General features: G+C 40.8%; 1 protein-coding gene across 1 annotated transcript in view; it reads left to right on the plus strand.

Moving 5' to 3' along the window:
* The window catches only part of BACH2 (BTB domain and CNC homolog 2), a 412,122-nt gene that overhangs the window by 160,097 nt on the left and 236,623 nt on the right, over positions 1-15,402 (plus strand). The window contains exon 3 of the mRNA XM_066608426.1: positions 14,937-15,099. The gene's annotated coding sequence lies outside the window, so the exon portion shown is untranslated. The remainder of the gene's footprint in view (positions 1-14,936; positions 15,100-15,402) is intronic.

Below are 15,402 nucleotides of genomic sequence, written 5' to 3' on the forward strand. Positions count from 1 at the left end.
TTCCAACTCTGCTCCATTTTCCCTCCGATTTATCTTGGTGGAGGAGAGAAGCAGAAATTAAACTTTGAATAAAAAGACTGATTTGTTTTTTTTTCTTAATTGATTTCATTGGGGTTTCAAAAAAACTGAAAGGAAACAAAGAATTCCATTTACTTCCACTCCGTCAGCTTTCCGTTTTTTTGATTGGGAAAATAAACTTGCAAACTGCACTATTTTAACGTCCAAAACATTGGAAACTTGACCAAATGGAAGCTTTTCCGTTTGCTTTCTATTCTTTCAAAACCTAAATAAAATCAATGGGGGGAAAAAAGCAAATACACTTGCTTGTTTTTTTTCATTTTAATTTCAGCTTTTCTCCTCCAAAAATGGAGCAGAGAGGCGAAGACCCTGAACTGAGCCCTAATGCAGGTGTGAAAGCAGGCTTGGTGCCTGTTATACGAACATCTGAAACACCCGGGCAATATCCAGCTATCAACACTATAAATTTGCTTGCAGTTACAATGCTGTTTCATCAATGTGGCGAGAACCTCACATCCTAAATATGTGCTTAGAATGTTCTGATAATCAAGTAACATTTCCTTGGAAACAGTATCTATGCACATGTACAGAACATCACCCCATATAAATGCAGCATGAGGGTGTTTTAAGGAGAAAAAACATAATGCAATTTGTAAGCACCAGTCTAGAAGCTGCTTTCCTATTCCCTCGTGTGAGAGGAAAGGGAAATGACATTGAGGGAGATTTATCTACGTATGTCCAAGACCCTGGAGAGAAACGTGATATTCTGATAACCTCACACATGCTAAGGTATGTAGGCCTTTCTCTGTGCAACTTTTCTTCTACTTGGAAAATCTCATTAAAATGACCATTCTGTTGATTGATGAGTCTTTTGTTTAGACAACACCTTTTTATAAGTAGACGTATTGTGCCATCTGAATGAATTAATTGAACAGTGACCCTGTATAAACTAAAACTAGGACCTGCATCCGTTTCTTTGCTTTTAAGGGCAAAGTGTGGGCAGTCAATTTATACAAGTATTCTGGAATAGTAAAAGATATCCTCTCAATGAAAAAAATGTAATGTTTCTTCATTAGACACATGAGCAGCATACTATAATTCTGGGTGATGACAGTGTGCCTGTTCATTGACTGCTGTCAAATAATTAAATCAATTGATGGCTGAATGTCCAATTATTTAGTTATACTGCATTTTATCTGTCCTTGGTAACCTAGCAGATTTGTGTACGGGACTGATGTAGGAAATATTAACTTGACATTAAACGTCTTATGATAACTCAACTGTACTGTACTACAATACCGTAAATAGAGTTATCATGATGTGCCAGGCAAGATAATGATTGCTACATCTGTAGTATGACTTTAGGAGCAAACTACCTAGGGTTTGTTGTCTGTTACTGTGGAGACCAAACGGAATGCCAGTCCGGAACAGTTCCATCCTATGATGGAAATGAAAGGCGCCCAATGGCTCCATTGTCTACAATGGGGTTCGCCAGGCTTCCAGTTTGCCACTCAGCATTTTCTCAGACAAAATAGCGCAACATGCTTAGCCATATACTATGTAGCTCCTTCCAAAAGAATGATAAATAAGGGACAAAGAACAAAGTGTGCAGCCTGGTGGGGAAAGGCTGCTTCACTGTATACTACAGTATTGCTGTGTCAGAAGGTAAGCTGTGGCTAAGGGCTGATATTAGTGATGTGCATTCCATCTCTAGTCCTGCTTGCAGTGTGTGAGCATAATCGCTGTCAGCAGGGGAAGCTATTCTTTGTGCTGTGGGTGTCAACTGCTGTCTCTCATAACAAAGAATGAGTCACTCTGGCTTCTAATCTGATAGTGAGATGTGTTTGTGTGAAGTCATTCTTTCCAGTGAGCACTTGCATTTTTCGCCCCCACAGCTTTGCTTTCACCTGCTATGCAGTTAAATATTGATGTAATTTACTGTTGTCTGACGAGACACTTAAGCAGAATATCTCCATCTACTGCATAAGGAAAGCTGTTCCCGCTCAGTATTATAACCCTTCAACCAGTGACATAGTCAAGGTAGACACTAGTTTGTGATGGGAGCCAGCTTCTTGGTAGTGATACAGGCTTCATTCTCCAGCAAAAGGGGACATTGAGAGAAATAGCGAAGAGATTAATTGACTTATAAAGTAATGGCCTATTTACACGTAACTATTATTATTCATTATAGTTGTATTCCAGAGATTCGGCAAAATGTTTATAATTTTCCTAAGGTTTCCATTTATTGCCAGTATTCCAGTCGTACATCCAGATCGTCAAATTGAACTCCAGTACCTTTTTTTGCTGACCTGCATCAGTGCTGCTTTCCACCAGCTTCAGATTTCCACGTTGTTATTTAGAAGGACCACCAGGGAGTGCGATAACTGCATATCCCACAATGCCTCATTGCCAGTTACTGACAAGTGTGCATTCACAACTGTACAAACTGTGTAGTCATTACAGAATTTGAAGGCACTGAGCATGCCTGACCAGTGAAACAGCAGACCCTATAGGTCGTAACCGTTGGATACCAATAGAGCACGAAGTATGTATGGCAGAAGACCACAGGGAAATCAATATTTTTATAGCTTTGTAAAACAAGTCATAACCTCATATTGCAAAATTACGTGATCACTTCCTGAAGCATAGAACTTTCACTTTGAATTGCTGGAATACCCCTTTAAGTTATGGCAGATCATTTTTATTAGCAGCTTGGTTAATGATTATTAGATAGCAACCAAGGTTTTTTCTTCTCTGCTTACAGAGTGAAAAATGGAAGAAAATAAGACACTGTGCCCTTTTTGGGGCAAAAATTAATATAAGACAGTGTCCTATCTTCGGCGAAACACGGTAGTGCTCATTTAAATGGCTATAGCCATTTAAAAAAGTGATGGCATATTGCTTGACTATACCAACACTTTGCTATTGGTGGAGGTCCTACTTCTGGGACCACCACCAATCCTGAGAATGAAGGTGTGGCAGCACTTGTGAAGTTCTGTTTTTTTTTTTCTTGCACTGCGCTCTCCGGGCCATCTGCAGTGCATCAATGTTCAATTAACTGGGGACAGCTGCAGTGTGACAGTTTTAATGTACACCATTTATTACCATATAACAACTCCGCAGGCGAAATTTAGGCTACCCCTAGTGCCCTAAACTAGCCTTAGGTAGGTTTCCATTAACTAGATCCTTGAATATTATCAACGGCTTCCTTTTGAGAAGAGGTTGTCCAGATCATTTTTGCATTTTATGCTAATGCTTTTAAATGAGCAGAAATGTAAATGAGCAGAGCCTAGTAAGAAGTGTGCTACAGTGGGAGCAAAGCTCTTCTTGTATGGCATGTGATGGAACCTGCCACAAATTGTTTTCTATCAGCGTTGTACAAATAAACCCCTAAACTTGTTCTGATCTCCAATAAGATGATCTCGTGCTGATACAGAAGGGTATGCTACAGTTTGTCCATAAAACCTTACAGGAAAAATGCAAGAAAAGTCAACAGTGTATATTAGTATTTCTTTTTTTTTCCCATCAGATTTCTGCTCTATGGTATATATAGTTCTACTTTTACCATTACATTTTTTTGTGATTTGACATTATTGTGTTAAATAGTGGACAGTAGTGAACATGAATATTTATTGATGCAGCATATTGTCTGTATCATGCTTAGAACGGATGAAGTGGACTAATAATTAGAGATGAGCGAGCATACTCGTCCGAGCTTGATACTCGTTCAAGTATTAGGGTGTTTGAGATGCTCGTTACTCGAGACGAGTACCACGCGATGTTCGAGTCACTTTCATTTTCTTCCCTGAGAAATTTGCGCGCTTTTCTGGCCAATAGAAAGACAGGGAAGGCATTACAACTTCCCCCTGCGACGTTCAAGCCCTATACCACCCCCCTGCAGTGAGTGGCTGGCGAGATTAGGTGTTACCCGAGTATTAAAATCTGCCCGCCCGCGGCTCGCCACAGATGCATTCTGACAGAGATCAGGGAAAGTGCTGTTGATGCCAGAGCTGCTATAGGGAGAGCGTTAGGAGTGATTTTAGGCTTCAATAACCCCAACGGTCTTTCTTAGGCCATAGAAATCGCAGATCGCACCTATGTGCGATCTGCGATTCCTGTTCTCTTCTCTATATGCGCTCAATGGGGCCGGCGGCAGCAGCGCCGACCCCATTGAGAACATCTAGAAGACAAATCATTCTTCTCTGCCACAGCTGTAACAGCTGTGGCAGAGAAGAACGATGTTTGCCCATTGAATTCAATGGAGCCGGCAATACAGCAGGTTCCACTGAAAGCAATGGGCTGCCGGCGATCGCGGGATGAATTGTCGGGAAGGGCTTAAATATATAAGCCCTTCCCTGCAATTCATCCAGAAATGTGTTACAATAAAAATATATACCGTATACACTACCGTTCAAAAGTTTGGGGTCACCCAAACAATTTTGTGTTTTCCATGAAAAGTCACACTTATTCACCACCATGCGTTGTGAAATGAATAGAAAATAGAGTCAAGACATTGACAAGGTTAGAAATAATGATTTGTATTTGAAATAACATTGTTTTTACATCAAACTTTGCTTTCGTCAAAGAATCCTCCTTTTGCAGCAATTACAGCATTGCACACCTTTGACATTCTAGCTGTTAATTTGTTGAGGTAAGCTTGTGAAATTGCACCCCACGCTTCTAGAAGCATCTCCCACAAGTTGGATTGGTTGGATGGGCACTTCTGGCGTACCATACGGTCAAGCTGCTCCCACAACAGCTCAATGGGGTTCAGATCTGGTGACTGCGCTGGCCACTCCATTACCGATAGAATACCAGCTGCCTGCTTCTGCTGTAAATAGTTCTTGCACAATTTGGAGGTGTGTTTAGGGTCATTGTCCTGTTGTAGGATGAAATTGGTTCCAATCAAGCGCTGTCCACTGGGTATGGCATGGCGTTGCAAAATGGAGTGATAGCCTTCCTTATTCAGAATCCCTTTTACCCTGTACAAATCTCCCACCTTACCAGCACCAAAGCAACCCCAGACCATCACATTACCTCCACCATGCTTAACAGATGGCGTCAGGCATTCTTCCAGCATCTTTTCATTTGTTCTGCGTCTCACAAACGTTCTTCTTTGTGATCCAAACACCTCAAACTTGGATTCATCCGTCCACAACACTTTTTTCCAGTCTTCCTCTGTCCAATGTCTGTGTTCTTTTGCCCATCTTAATCTTTTTCTTTTATTGGCCAGTCTCAGATATGGCTTTTTCTTTGCCACTCTGCCCTGAAGCCCAAAATCCCGCAGCCGCCTCTTCACTGTAGATGTTGACACTGGTGTTTTGCGGGTACTATTTAATGAAGATGCCAGTTGGGTACCTGTGAGGCGTCTGTTTCTCAAACTAGACAGATAAAGGAAAATTCTTTTCAGCAGCACTCACCATAACCCATAAGGGGGGGGTTTCTTCCACATGTAGTGTCCTGCACGCCGAACTGGGATTGAATCCTAATCCCATAGATTCAGACAAAGTAAAAGAGAAAAATAGGCAGCAGAGTCCAGATCTTCAGGTGCAATAAAGACTTATATTTCCATCAGAACATCACATCATCATGAAATACAGCGACGTTTCGACCGTTACATAGATGGTCTTTGTCAAGCTTGACAAAGACCATCTATGTAACGGTCGAAACGTCGCTGTATTTCATGATGATGTGATGTTCTGATGGAAATATAAGTCTTTATTGCACCTGAAGATCTGGACTCTGCTGCCTATTTTTCTCTTTTACTTTGTCTGTTTCTCAAACTAGAGACTCTAATGTGCTTATCTTCTTGCTTAGTTGTGCAACACGGCCTCCCACTTCTTTTTCTACTCTGGTTAGAGCCTGTTTGTGCTGTCCTCTGAAGGGAGTAGTACACACCGTTGTAGGAAATCTTCAATTTCTTAGCAATTTCTCGCATGGAATAGCCTTCATTTCTAAGAACAAGAATAGACTGTCGAGTTTCAGATGAAAGTTCTCTTTTTCTGGCCATTTTGAGCGTTTAATTGGCCCCACAAATGTGATGCTCCAGAAACTCAATCTGCTCACAGGAAGGTCAGTTTTGTAGCTTCTGTAACGAGCTAGACTGTTTTCAGATGTGTGAACATGATTGCACAAGGGTTTTCTAATCATCAATTAGCCTTCTGAGCCAATGAGCAAACACATTGTACCATTAGAACACTGGAGTGATAGTTGCTGGAAATGAGCCTCTATACACCTTTGTAGATATTGCACAAAAAACCAGACATTTGCAGCTAGAATAGTCATTTACCACATTAGCAATGTATAGAGTGCATTTGTTTACAGTTAGGACTAGTTTAAAGTTATCTTCATTGAAAAGTACAGTGCTTTTCCTTCAAAAATAAGGACATTTCAATGTGACCCCAAACTTTTGAACGGTAGTGTATATCGGCGTATAAGGCGACGGGGCGTATAAGACGACCCCCCAACTGTCACCTTATACGCCCGGAATACAGCGGAGCAAAGAATAAAAATCATTACTCACTTCCCCCGGCGTTCTGCGGCGCTGCTGCAGGCTGTCGCTCCCTCCTGGTCCCCGGCAGAGCATTGCTTTCTGGACGCAGGGCTTGAAATCCCCGCCTCCAGAAAACACACGTGCCTTCAGCCAATCACAGCCAATGACAATGATGTCATTGAATGGCATTGCGAAAATTTCGTCCCGAGTAACGAGCACCCGAGCATTTTGGTGCTCGCTCATCTCTACTAATAATCCTTATGGAGGCCTTTGAGAAATGATAATGCTCTTTAGACGTGTCTGAGTCATGCTACCCCATTGCTCATTTTTAGTTAGATTCCTAGGAGCTGATGAAGCAGCCTCATGGAGTGCTTTCTAGTAAAAGTTGGTAGACTGCAGACTATTTCTTTATCAACTCTGCTTAGGACTAGGTACTCTTAGTGACTGTAAGCTAATTGACTCCAGAGTTGATCTTTATTCTTGCATTTACAACTAACATGATGACATATGTCCTTTGAAGCCAGCTTTCTGCTTCTTATCAGACCATTATCCAAAGGAATTTTATCTTTTGCTATAGCTATGTGTTAAGGTCACAGTCCTTTTTTATGAATGATTGCTTATGAATATAGTACCAGATGCCAAAGTCACCTTGCTAATTGTGTATTAAAATCACATAAGTGGGTATTGTCATTTTAGAAAGCTCTTGCTTAAAGGGGTTGTCCCGCGGCAGCAAGTGGGTCTATACACTTCTGTATGGCCATATTAATGCACTTTGTAATGTACATTGTGCATTAATTATGAGCCATACAGAAGTTATAAGAAGTTTTTCACTTACCTGCTCCGTTGCTAGTGTCCTCGTTTCCATGGAGCCGACTAATTTTCGCCGTCTAATGGCCAAATTAGCCGCGCTTGCGCAGTCCGGGTCTTCTTCTTTTCTGAATGGGGCTCCGTGTAGCTCCGTGTAGCTCCGCCCCGTCACGTGCCGATTCCAGCCAATCAGGAGGCTGGAATCGGCAATGGACCGCACAGAAGCCCTGCGGTCCACCGAGTGAGAAGATCCCCGCGGCCATCTTCATCAGGTAAGTAAGAAGTCACCGGAGCGCGGGGATTCAGGTAAGCGCTGTCCGGTGTTCTTTTTTAACCCCTGCATCGGGGTTGTCTCGCGCCGAACGGGGGGGGGGTTTGAAAAAAAAAAAAAAGCCCGTTTCGGCGCGGGACAACCCCTTTAACTTTTTTCCTTTTAGCTTACTTTCTACTAATGTCTGGATTCATATGTATCCAATGCAAATTGCCCGTTTCTTTTTACTATAAATAAAATATGTACTTTTTACAATTTAAACTATTTAAATAATACTATTACATACTCGGCCTAATTGTAATGTGAATAGTCTTTCAATGAACATAGAATCATCACATTACCTAAAATAATTCTTTGAAAAGCAGAAACCATTAAGATAAGGAGCATTTTAGGCTCTGGTCACATCTACCGTACATTTAAGGCTCTGCTGGGAGATAAAGTTTTTGATGGGAAAAATATGAATGCACGTAGATAAAACAACAGACCTCCTCAGCGAAAACAGACGGACCACATGATTCAGTAGGGTCCATTGGGCACCACTGGTGTCCATCGTGTGATGAATCTGTCACAGCACTGTGGCTTCAGTTAGGAACAGTAGTGCTGACGCAGATGTGAACAGAGCCTTGCTGAGGGTATTAAAATGCTGACTTAATTACATGGATAGGTGCTTTACAATGGCTGTAATTATGGAAGATCTGTACAAATCAGACTCAAGAAGCAAAAGTTTTAAAGTTATTCTAGACTGTGGGATGTGTTTAAGCCAACTAACCCAGGTTGTCTTTATGGAATGTGTCATTAGAAAAAACCTCTATTGCTAAAAATGTTTAACATGAAACCTCAAATTTATTTTATTTTTTTCTTATTTTTTATGTCACTATTTGCAGTACAGTGATTTCCCGCTATATAGTGGTTCAATGATTGCAGCTTCACTGCATCGCGGATTTTTAGACCATATATAATTCTCTTTTAGCTTTGTTCTTCACTATATCGCGGAATTTTGAGGTACATACAGGAAATACAATACACCACTAGTGCTTGCAAATGCGAGATTGTACACTGCACACTATTGGCTGATGGATTGTGTTCTGTATCGGATTGACTTACTAATCATAGCATTGGTCTGTTTGTTCACTTTTGCGATTGTTTGGCAGTTCACCCGACAGATTCATTAGTGTAAATATAATGCCGCTACTTTGCGGATTTTCACGTATCGCCGGAGTCTCTGGAATATAACCCCCGCGATAGACGAGGGATCACTGTATTTTTATTTTTTTAATACAATTTTCACTCTGGCCGCGGGAACTGACACTAGAAACCACTTTTCAGCAGACATCACATCACAGGCAGGATTACAATGAAAGGCAACACCTGAATGTAGATAATTTTTTAAATGATGTGCTAAAAATATAGTTACCTTCCCTTCAAAGCAAATCTGGCACCAAATAGAGCCCTTGTTTTGTGGTGGCTATAAGATGCCCTTTGTCACGAAACTCCACATGTGCGTCTGCAGCCTCCAACCATCCCCATAACTTCTAATCAGGCATTAGTTCTTTGTGTAATTTTGGTTAGTTGCACGCACCAAGCGCGTTTTTTTTGCATAGACTACCAAATTTTGTATGGCGTTTACATAAGTAGAAGTTACTACCACATTAACCCTCTTGGCAGATCTGACTCAATAGGAGAGTTTGGCCAATTTAATTTTCGCACCACTTGCACAGGTGCTCCCAAGGGCTTACTTTTCTTAAACATCTGCACCATAACAATATGAGCTATGTTTGGTAAGAGCATCCTTTTAAGGCCTCATGTCCACGGGCTGATCGGATTCCGCATGTGGGAGACCGCAACGGATTCTGACGCTGCTCATGGCAGAGGACACTGCAGGGCTTCAACTTACCCGTCCAGGTCTTTTGTGGGTCTTCTCTCTTATTCGCTGCGGATGTGTGTGGAAGCGCCGGCACATGTGTGCAGTGGAGGTTTTTTAATTTTTTGAAACTCCTGCTTTCCTGGGAATTTCGCGGCCCGTTCGCAATTCAATTGCAGACGGCTTCCTTTGACTTCAATGGAAGCCATCCGTGCAGGATCTGCAGTGAAATGGAGCATGCTACTTTTTTTTTTTTCCAGACCAAGAGGTCCGCAAATTAAATGTGTGTGCTTTATTTTACTTGCGGACAGCCATGTATCCCTATGGGCGGCAAGTCAGATCCACCTGTGGACATTGGGACTGACAGAAATATAATTGACACAACAATCTTAGTTTTTTTTCTTTCAGCGGTGATATCTTAACTGCTTCCTGTTATCTGATGTACATGTACATAAGATGTTGCAGGGGAGTTTACAGAGTGCAGTGGCATATGCAGTAGGTGCTGGCTCTGGTATACAACTGCCACTCGCCCTGACTGCTTTACAAATAATGTAAGTGTATTTGGTCGCCTTACACCTCACATTGCCTCAGATGAGACCGGACAGTCACAAGAAATCTAGTAGGTTTAAATTTTTTGCGGCTGTCTGGTTGAGTCAACTAGCGAGTCACAATTCTACCACATTCATTTACATTACTTATGATGCAGAGTGCCAGGGACAAAGTCCCCATATAGCCCCAGCCTTGGGCTCTGCCGGAAGAAAGGTCTGAATATGATAATACTGACAGGCGCAATACACTGCAATAGACAATTAAGCAATTACTTGGTAAAATCCCCTAGTGGGATTAAAAAATTGTGTATAAAAAAAAGTTTAATAAAATTAATCTGAAATTTAAAGCTCAACCCCCTTTTCCATTTATTAGATAAAACAAAAACAAAACAATGAAAAAAAATAAATCCGTTTCCGTAAAAGTGAAAAATATCATATTATTTTCCCAGCACAGTAAACTCTATAAAAAATGCAATATGATATTCAGTCAAGCAGTGACAACAGCATACACTATACCTCTGAATTAGGAGGGTGGAATCAATGAAGGCAGTGATTTGCGCGCTTCCGTCACTGGATCTGGAACCTAGATCACTTGACAAAGACCACAGCAACTTGGTGGTTGAAACGTTGTGCTATTGATGTTGGATGGATTAAAGTTTTCTACGTTTGCAACAATTCCCTTGGATGCTGCTTCCATTTCATTATATTGGGCTATAAAAAATGCAATAATGAAGTAAAATCAAAATTATATGTGCTAAAACAGTACCAATAAAAACCACAGCTCACACTCCAAAACTCAAGCCCAAACACAGCCACATAGTTTTTATTGGTACTATTTTGGGCTACAGATGACCTTTTCCCTTAATTTTGTGAGCAAATAAGATTACAGTGATGCATTATTAGATATAGCTTCATTGCTCCATGTATTTGCTTCTGTTTCTGTGTCCTCTGATGGATGGTGTGTTCAGTTTAGAATATAAATATTTTCCAAAAACATGGGTTGCCTGTGGGCGTGATTAAGGACGTACAGGCCTGAAATATTTAGGGCTTATTTACACGGGTGTCAAAATCACACGCGCTCTGTGCATTTGTGCGACACACAGAACTCGCATGATATCTTAACCCATTGTTTTCAATGCATTAACTTACACAGGCATTTTTCCACTTGTGGTACAGGATGGAAAACTAGAACATGTCCTATTTTCATGCAATTCATGCACGAGAATAGGACCTATAATGAGCGGTGTCTCCTACAGCACACGGACAATGTGCTGTGCGATCCGAGTTGCACTCGCTAGCGCCGATGTAAATACAGCAACTTCTGCCTATATGTCTTTCATATGTACTGTACTGACACTGGCTGTGATCTTCCTTTTTATATTAGATGGAATAGAAAATAAAGATTTTAACTACGGATGTGATGCTTGCTTTCTCATTCTTGTTCAGTCATTGTGAGTGTAGCATATCAAACTGATTTTATTTCTCCACACTTGTCCTCAAACACCTCCAGCAAAGTTATGTTTTCAGGATTTCCTTAATATTGCACAGGGAATGTAATCATTATCAGTGCCTCCAAAAATTGTCGCTTTTTTCTATACAATATCTTCAAATCCTAATTTGTCGGGTGTACTTCAGGACTGAAGTTTAGAAATACTCAATTTGCAGACAGGTATGACTTGATGCATTAGCAATAGTCAACAATGCTGAAATACCATCCTGTTACACTAGATGACACTAACGGCTCATTCATACGACCGTATTGCCTATTTCGGTCCTATTCACGGACCAAAATACGCTGATACCCTGCTCGTAAAAAATATCATCCCATTGAATTCTCTGCGTATTACCTGCATATTTATGCATGCCCAATGATTTCAGTAAGACATGCTGCTTGTTGTTTTTTTTTCAGTGGATTCTATTCACTGCGTACTACGCAAGTAACGAATACACCCCTAATATGCTGCGTATTTACACTTGTATGATTGAGCCCTAAGGGTATGTTACAGGAGCATTAGCAGCCACGGGTAATGCTCACAATTCACCACTAATTACCGGCTGAAGATGCATGTAAATATTAGTGGTAAATGCTGTGGTGTAATGGCACCCAAATTACCAACTGAAGTTCATAGAATTCTTAAAATGTTAATTTCATGTACGCCTTTTAGGCCCCTTGCACACGGGCGGAAATTCTGCCGCGGGATTTCCCGCAGAATTTCCGCCCCTGGACGCCTGCATAGGATTGCATTGCAAAACGCAATCCTATGCAGACGGCCGGGGTTTGTCTGCGTGAAAATACACGCGGAAAACAAATCGCGGCATGCTCTATTTCTGTGCGGGTCTCGCAGAGGCCCGCATAGAAATCTCTCTCCCGGCGCCCCGACTCTGCTCTGCGCATGCGCTGGCTGGCCGGCAGCTAGCACATCAACGAGCTAGAGCCACAGGAGAGGTGAGTGCCGCACTGGTCCCGGCAGGGGCTTGGGTCGGGTGCCGCTGCGGGAATTCTCGCAGCGGGATCCAACCCGGCCATCTGCAGGCGACCTTAGGCAACTAACAACTAACTTGTTATCTAGTGACGCAACATGACTAGCGAGTATAGCAAGTTCACAACATGTGATGTGTTGACATTTTGGTGAGTGTGAATATTAAAGGAGAAAGCTCCTTTGTAATGAAGCGGTGCGCTCAGGTTTCAGAAGGATGTGGCTTGTTTACTCTTTGGATTACTGTGTTGACTTTCTACTCTATGAAATGAAGGAATTTCTAAATGTAAAATGTCTGAGCGGTGATAAATGAAATGTCCTCCATCCTATCTGTGTGTAGTGACCTTCAATGCCAAAGTGTCGAGTGATGCCAGCTGCAGAGAAGTCCATCAAGTGCCTTATTGTACCCTAGCAACTAAAAGCATATCTACTGTGTTATGTGTGTATGCAAAGATGGATAGTTTTTATAAGGCGCCATTAATTCCAGGGTGCTGTACATATGGAAAGGGTATTAGTAAAGGAAAAAACAAGTACAATAGACATGAACTAGATGGGTTATAGACTGATATAGAAGGTGAGGCAACTCTGTCTGCGAGGGCCTTTAGTCTACAAGGCAAGGGGAAAAGAGACCATAGGTGAGGCTAGAAGCGGCTCCTATGTGTAATTTTCTTTCTTTTTTACATAACTGAGAAGCAAATCTGACTAAATATAACTTTCCTACTTTGGGGAGTGGTGGCATTCTCTTCAATTTACAGCAACATTATTTTCCTCTCTGCAAATGTTCAAAAACCTCAGTAGTCCACAAAAATCCATTGGTAGCAATAGGGTAACTTTAATTACAAGGACCACGTACAGTCTATGCACATGGACTCGTGGTCCACGTGAAATAACTTGTGGGACGTCTTAATCCTGTTCATTTCCAGTTGTGTGCACCTATCCTTAAAGGAGTTTGACAGCCTCTGTCCCATTTTTTTTTAAAACCCCGCATTGAAATTAATGGGTGAAAAAACTATCAATTTAGTTCCATTTTATTTATGTTTCTCTGCTCCAAAAGCTGAACAAAGAAATGAAATTATGACTGAAGCCCTAACGCAGATGTGAACTGAGCCTATGTTGTAACGTTGCACTATATTTTAATTGCTAGACTCCTAGTGGACGTGCAGCACAGTGGTCCTGGGTTTGAATCCTGGTTCCACCTGCTCAAAGTTTGTATTTTCTCTCTTTTAGTGAGTCTTCTCTGAGTACTTCAGTGACCTTCCACATTTAAACAACCCCCCCCCCCCCCCCCCAAACATACTGATGGCTTAATTTGGTTTCTTATGAAATTTGCCTTAGTGTATGAGATTGGAAGATTATAGTGTGTCCAACTGAGGGCAAAATATATCAAAACCTAATTTTGTTTGCAATTTTTTCAGCCACATTTTTTACTATCTAGGCATTTGGTTACCAACAATTTGTGTAGCCTGTGTACAGAGCTAAAGGAGGCATTCTACTCCTAACTTCATACATCCCACTGGCTTCATTTTCCTGAGTTTCTTTAAAGGTGGAAACATGAAAGCTCTAATATATATTTAAAAATAAAACCCAAACCGTTTTCTAAGGTTTTTGCAATATTTAAACAATATTCCTATTTTCTACAGCTAGTGCTTTTATTTCAGAAGTGTATTGTGTTTCAGAAACAAAATCCCCTTGTGCGTTCAGGCGTAATTTGTTCTACAGTTTTGTGTATGATATTTTTCTGTACACAACTCAGTGCATCATAGAAAAGTAGTTTAGGTGTTCGTATTTCCCCCACCCTCAGTGATTTGTATTCTGCAATAAATAGTTTGTGTCTCTTCTCTTTCTTTCTGCTTGAACACGTTTTCAGTAGTTTTTGCCATCATGATTTAGTCAACTGAGTAATAAAAGGAAGTAGTGCATGGAAATAATTTAAGTATAACTGTATACAAAAGGGTCCAGAATAGATTCATGTAAATTATCTTGAGTTTCCATAAGGGAAGTTCATGATGATATCAATGTTCTATGAACTTGAAACAAAAGTTCTTTACTTGGTTTAGCAGTTTACTGTGTCTTTCTGGGCAGCTGAGTACCTGTGATATTCGCCCATTGATTTTCTAACAAATGTTAACTAGTGACGTTGCAAGAGATAGAAAATGTCTATACACATAGGGGCAAATTTATTAGAAATGGCATTTCATACATCAGTGTAAAGGTACTTTTTCTAGTGGTATTGATTCTGAGAACCCACCTTCCATCTATCCCTATAAATGTAATAAAAATACTATAATATAAGTAATAATACCATATACGATACTTTTAGATGTAGCTGGAGGGGATAGAGTTTTCTTCTGTGCATCCCTCTTGCAGCTTGATCACATTATGAACAAACTATAGATATTAATTTCACATTAATGGATCTATTTTCCAACATGCCACAAACCCTACTTTTTTTCCTTTTTAGAGGCTGAAGGAGTGTCACATCCGGACTTTAAAACCAAGTCTTCCATGTTCTCACAATGACCTTCCGACGTGTTTATCATCAGCATGAAGGCAGAGTGTCACATGAATAACTCTTCTGTGATTTCTGGAAAATGTATATTAATAGAGAGAGGCATCATTTAAAGGTAATCCACTGTTTTTAAGCTTTCAACATTTTGCATTTACTTGTTGATAAATTCATGATCTTCTGTTTTTTAAATTTATTTTGGTCTTCGTTATCCAACTTATCATTTATTGGTTAGTGTGTTCCCTATTAAACATGGTGTTATCTCATGACCACAACCCCTTCTGTCATATGGCACACTAGGGCATATGCATGTCATAAAGGGGAGTCCCCCTCTACTAGACTGACAAGAGAAGCCTATGGAGTGTCTCCCACTCTGCTGGGTCAGACCCATCCATATACATTGTATGGTGGTCATTCATTT

The sequence above is a fragment of the Eleutherodactylus coqui genome, chromosome 1, assembly GCF_035609145.1.
Source record: "Eleutherodactylus coqui strain aEleCoq1 chromosome 1, aEleCoq1.hap1, whole genome shotgun sequence".
Taxonomy (NCBI): Eukaryota; Metazoa; Chordata; class Amphibia; order Anura; family Eleutherodactylidae; genus Eleutherodactylus; species Eleutherodactylus coqui.